Source organism: Alexandromys fortis, unplaced genomic scaffold, assembly GCF_014885135.2.
Source record: "Alexandromys fortis isolate MF-2015 unplaced genomic scaffold, M_Fortis_MF-2015_v1.1 scaffold_62, whole genome shotgun sequence".
Taxonomy (NCBI): Eukaryota; Metazoa; Chordata; class Mammalia; order Rodentia; family Cricetidae; genus Alexandromys; species Alexandromys fortis.
In genome coordinates, this window is record NW_026067942.1 from 5,398,982 (window position 1) to 5,404,981 (window position 6,000).

Sequence of the window (6,000 nt, forward strand, 5' to 3'; positions counted from 1 at the left end):
CCTAAGCGGCCATCAAATATTAATCAAAAATATGTAATAACTAATATATACTTAAAGAATTGAAGAAAATTAATATTCAAGAGAAGCACTCAGGGACCCATAAAAATAACAAATGCTTCAGAGACTCCACTGAGGTTGGCAGGTCCTGTTCCCCAGCTTTGAGATGGTAGGCTTGCTGGGCGGTGTGCTCCACGGAGGACGAGGGCCAGGAAGAGGGATTTGTGCTTTCCACAGGATCAGAACTCCCGGGAAAGGAAGCAGGCTCCTTCTGGGGACACGACACTACTGCCTTCACTGTGCCCTCTCTCTTTTGGATGGCGCAACCGATTTGCAACTACTAATTCTCTCTCCTGGAAGATCCTCTGGGCCACCTTTATCACTTCCATCCGGGGACAGCGGTTTTCAGACACGGATGCCTCCCGGCTGTTTCTCAGTGGTCCATTCTGTAAACGTGAAACATCAGCAATGATAGGAGTGCGCACTGGTTCTCTGCTAGTAGAGCTAGAGCTAAATGATTACCCCAGAGCAGGCTTGGGGAAGTCCCACAGTCCCCATCGGTCTGACTGGAACTTGAGCTGATCCCTAGGCTTCGGGTCAGTAGTCAGTTGTTTATCGCAGAAGGCTTAGGGTTCCCTTCCTTAACTAAAATAAAGGGTTAGAGACATTGCCTGCCTGGCAAGGTGAATTCAGCTGTGCCCAGTGATGGCGTGGGGCCAGGCATGTGGGCACCTGCCATCTTTTTGCCTCCCTTCTTTCTTGGTCTTGAACTAATTCTTTTCCTGTTTGTCCTGCTCACTATGTGAGCACCAGATGCAGAAAGATGAAGTGATTTCTTTTACAAAAGATTTTTATTTAAAATTAACAAAAGAAAAAAAACCTGAGTGTATTGATGATGTGCAATGTAATGTTTTGATATCTGTGCACGCTGGGAAACAGCCAAATCAGTCCTGTTAATATAATGCATCCATTCCTGTGTCAGGTACTACTAACAGGTAAAAACATACTCTTGAGGGCTCAAGTGAGTTATTTTTACCTGCAAAGAAGAAGTAAGTAGAAGGAGGAGGAGGAGAAGAAGAAAGAGGAAGAAAGAGGAGGAAGAAAAAGAGGAGGAAGATGAGAGGAGGAAGAGGAGGAGGAGGAAGAGGGGGGAAGAAAGAAGGGAAAGAAAGAAAGTGAGCATCAATAAGGACTCAGACCTGGAGTGGGAGAGTGCTGCCCTTGTGTGGCTTTGGAGGCAGGGGTGCCTGACTGCATTGGGGACGAGGTGCTGTTCTTCCATCCCTGGGAAGGGGCGAATGCAGCAGATCGCAAGGGCTTGAAAGCAGAAGAGTGTTCTGGTGTTTGGACCACATGGCAGTTGCTGGTGTCTTCTGTTATTGTAGGGAATCGGGAGCAGGGCCTGTCACTTGTCATCTGTTCTTTGAGCATAACCAACTTTTCTTCCATGGGCCATTTGGTGTGACTGCGAATGATGGTTCTGGCTAAATGGCACCCTCCTGATGGTGGGGTAAACACAAGCGAGCTGGGAACAGGCGCCTTGGATCCGATTTGTGTTTTCTGAGAGCCTCAAAAAGGGCCTGGGGCTGGAGCTTTGCAGCACAAAGGGGACACAGACCCCCCTGCCCAGTGCCACCTGCAGTCCCTCCTGTGCCGGTCCTGGATCCCAGAATGACAGAGCACACCTGCCATGTAGGCATCTGAGAATGGAATCGGAGAAGCTCACCCTCCCAGCATCCAGAGAGAAGCCCAGGGTGCCCCTGAGATGCTCAATGGCTAGGCCCCAGTCCTTATTCTGTTTCTAAGTCAGACGATGGAGGCTCAGAGAAGCCGCGTGGTTTATGCAGGTCATATGGCTTGAAGCGACTGAGCAGAGATGGGAATCAAGTCTCCCTGCTTCTATCCACCAAACTATCTCTCTCTGTCTCTGTCTCTCTCTCTCACACACACAGAGCTCTATAAATACAACCTGCTGTGTGTACATGATTTCAGGACTAACTACTTTCTCTCTCTCTCTCTCTCTCTCTCTCTCTCTCTCTCTCTCTCTCTCTCTCTCTCCCCCTCTCTCTTTCTTCCATTCTTTTTCCTTTTGCTTTTGCATCTTGTGTGTTTGGTACTGGGGGGACCAAGTCTAGGGACTTNAACAGCCTTAGGGAAGACTAGTTTTCCCTCAACTGAAAGACATTTCAAAATGAGAAATTCATTAAGAAACAGCTCCGAGATTTTGAAAAAGCACCTCTGTTTCCTCCTTTGCCTCTGGGACACGTTCCTCTCTGTATCTCAACTGAGCCATCTCCGAGCCTAAAGTGTTACCTGCTCCAGGGGGGGCGGGGCAGCGAGACTACACATAGTCAAGGCTCTCACCTTGCTGATGTGGGGACAGCAGCCCTGTGTTTGACGCCTTATTTGTGTGTGTTTGCGAGAGAGAGGCAGCACCACGCTTGGGAAATCTTGCTGGTTTTCTGTTTTAATTTGCCTGTGAGGGAGAACATTTCCTGCTCTTTCAGGCTGTCCTAAGCCTTGGTTTCTGGAAGCATCTGCTGGTCAGATGCCAGGCACTCCTGAAATGGGAGTCTTTGGCCTGTCCGTGACTATGAGCTACTTTTCCATGTATTCTTGGTGACCTTCCCTGCATCCCCTCCCGGGGGTTGGTTAGTGTTGACGGAGGTAATTCATGCCTTGTGCACATGGATCTACCTGACCCATAGACGGCATACAGTAGCTGTCTAATAAACATCGGTAGCAATTTTTCTCTGAAGCTGTGATTGAGGGACAAGAACAAAAGATCCGGTAAACAACTCATGGTCTCACTTCCCCATGTGGACTCACAAGCCAGCTGGTGGGAAGAGGATTCATTCTTTCTGTTGTACAGATGGAAGATTGAGGTACTGAAAAGTGACATCACCAACAGACAGTGACCTAAGGAGTCAGGGCCAGAACTAGGTCTGGAACACAGACTTCCTGGATCCTGACCCAGGTTCCCTTCTGCTGCGCGGCCTTTGGAAGGCTGGAAGGACCAGGGAAGTGTTTGCTCCAGGGTGCGCTTCTTTGCCCTTAGAGATTTATCATCTCTCCCCTGACTGCTGACCGAAAACACACACGTTCCTGAGGAACCCTTACAGGATATCCTGTTGAGACCCCCCCTTTTTTTTGATCAGTGCTTAGCTGGCAGATGAAAATTCAGTAGGCCCCATTTGTAGGAAGTCTGATAAAATATTCTCATCTCTATTGCAAACAATTTCTCCATCTGCCACTTGGCTGAGAGGATCAGACTCAAACACTCTCATGAGAGGGAGAGTGACACTCGGCAGAGCAAGGCACAGGAAGCAGGAGCGTTTGTGTCCGGCGCTGTCTACCTGAGCCTCTGTTTGATGATTAGTTGGCTTTGGTAAGCAGCTGGGCTTTAAAAGAATCACCCAAACAGCAGTATGTATTGATAACGACTCTATCTGTTATTTGATAAAGCTGCAGCTTTATAAATAGAGTGTGTAAATTTGTACAAGGAGGGCCCAGCTCAGTGAGTGGAACACTAGAAGTCTTGGGTGTGGTCCTTAGCACTGCATAAACCAGGTGTGGTAGGTTCTGCCTATGATCTCAGAACCCGGGGAATGGGGAGCAGAAAGATCAGAGGTTCAAGGTCACCCGAGACCTTACAGTGAGCTCAAGGGCAAACTGGACCATATAAGCCTCCATCTCAAGAAATAAACAAGAAAATAAGTAAATAAATACACTTGTAAGAGAAAAAAATAACAACTCAGGGCTTGATCTGGGACGTGGATAGATGATGGGAAGAAATGGAGTCCCTATGAAGTCAGATCAGGACCCCGGCTTGGGGGAAGAAGGCCCTGCACAGGCATTGCCAGAACTCTGTGCATTCAGTTAGGGAGGTGTTGGTGTTATGGAGGGATTGGGCTGAACACAACACAGAAGAGGGGTAGCTTCAGAGCCACATTGGAGAGAGGACATCTCTTCCTTCTCAGACTCTCAGTAAGGGTCAATGACATGGCATGCAATGTGCTGCACCTTGGGGACCTTGGGGAGACCAGGATAAACAAGAAGCCCAACCTCACGAGACTTGCACAATCCTGGCAGAGAGCAATGGAGAAAATGGGACCATTGCTCTGAATCAATCCTAGTAATATTCTACAAGAAAAGGACCAAATGTGAGCGTGTGGGGCAACCAGAACTGTGATGTATCTGGATAGGATTGTACGACTACACACTCCCTTTCGAGACCTCGCTAGTAAATTCCTAAAGCGCTGAGCTGTGTCTACTCCATGGCTTGGCAATACGAAATTACTAAGTAATTACTCAAGGATGTGAAAACATATGTTTACAAAATGACTTCGATGAAGATGATTATAGATGTCTCAGTCATAATCGTCAAAGAATGGAGACAGCCCTAGTTTTTACTGGTAGGAGAACGGCTAAGCAGGTGACTGCCTCCCAATAGCAGGGAGTGATACTCCACAAGAGAAGGGTTGACTGTCTGATGAGAACGTCCTTGCGTAGACACATTTCTGTGGGCGTCTAATGGCTTGCTTGCTGATTGAGACACGCATCTTTCAGGCTGAGCTGTGCATGTATGGCCATGTGGACACCTTGTCAGATTAGAGACCTGAAGTTCTTTTGGGTCCAGTTCTGTGTGACTTGCATGGGTGTCCCACCTGGTGTGTGCCAGCCCCTGGGGGTGCTGACCTTCCTGCAGGTTTCCAGAAGGTCTTGTCAGCTCTCTGTGTCTTTCTCTCACAGTATGTCTCTTCTCTTTCCTGATTCACAAAGGGTGATGTTTGGCAGGACTGAATATTTGTTGAAGGAACAAAAACATTAGTTAATAAAGAGAAGGCCCACTTGGTAAAGGACTTGCCAGGCTTGTGTGAGATCCTGCCTTTAGATTTCCAGAATGTGCATGAAAAGCCATGCACTAGAGTGCCTTCTATAATCCCGATCCTCTTACACAGAGAGAGGCTGAGACAGTAAAATCCCCAGAAGCTCTTGGGCCAGACTGCCTGTGGCACCCAGTGGGATCAACAGAGACCTCGTCTCAGACAAGGTGAAAGGTGAGAAATGGCACCTGAGGTTGCCCTCTGACCTCCACCATGCCCATGTAACAGCATGTGTCCATCTTAAGTGACACACATACACACACGGCATGCATACAGAGATTCAAAAGAGAATGAATTAGTGAATATCAAACACACGGCGTTGGTGTGAATACGAAAGTCAGATGTCTCTCTTCATAAGGATAAGTGTGACATGAGCTTACTGGAAAGACAAGGGCCGCCTTCGCCGGGTTCTCTTTAGTCTGCACAGCGAAGATGCCCCAGACAATTCAATGACTGATCTTGTTTTCTGTCCTTTTCTTCTCAGAGTAAGGGCCAAGATGATGACAGCTGCCGCTGTGGCTAGGCACTGGGCCATTAAACTGTTATGCAAGAAATAGACATGGCCTATGGGAAGCAGGCGTGAGATGACCCCCGTCTCTGGTCAAGAATGACAGCAACAGTTGGGACTTCTGCAGAAAACACCAACTAAACAACACCCCCGAGTCCCTTCCAAGCCCAAGAGGCAACAGGATATAAAATGCATTAGATTAAGCTAAAGACGCCAAGAAACCTGCCCTTGGAAGATGTGTTATTGGGAAATTTTTAAGATCAAAACTTACTAACTAATCTATCTCTCGAAAAGTAATATTTTGTGTCCAGAATGTATTTATAGAAATAAAACAGAATTAACCCAGGTTAAAAACAGCTTTGTTCTAAGAATTCTTAACATAGTGATAAAATAAAGAAAGAGGAAATTAACAATGTGTTGAAAATGGAATATAATAATTCTGAGCCAACAACTTTAATGAAGAAAAGACCAATTATGCACATTTGACTTGAGATGTTAAATATTTGTAAATTTATTTGAACTGAAACTTTATGCTTCAACTCTCAAGTTTAAAGCCCAGGAAATATGGATTTATTTGTTTATAAAGACTTCTGAGGTTAACACGGAAAG

The 6,000-nt window shown here is 46.7% G+C and overlaps 1 long non-coding RNA gene across 4 annotated transcripts in view; it reads left to right on the forward strand.

The window, feature by feature from the left end:
- The window catches only part of LOC126505347 (uncharacterized), a 49,130-nt gene extending 43,383 nt beyond the window's left edge, over positions 1 to 5,747 (forward strand). For all 4 annotated transcript variants that reach the window (XR_007592866.1, XR_007592867.1, XR_007592868.1 and 1 more), the window contains one exon: positions 5,368 to 5,747. This is a non-coding gene — a long non-coding RNA (uncharacterized lncRNA). The remainder of the gene's footprint in view (positions 1 to 5,367) is intronic.
- Positions 5,748 to 6,000: the final 253 nt, after the last annotated feature.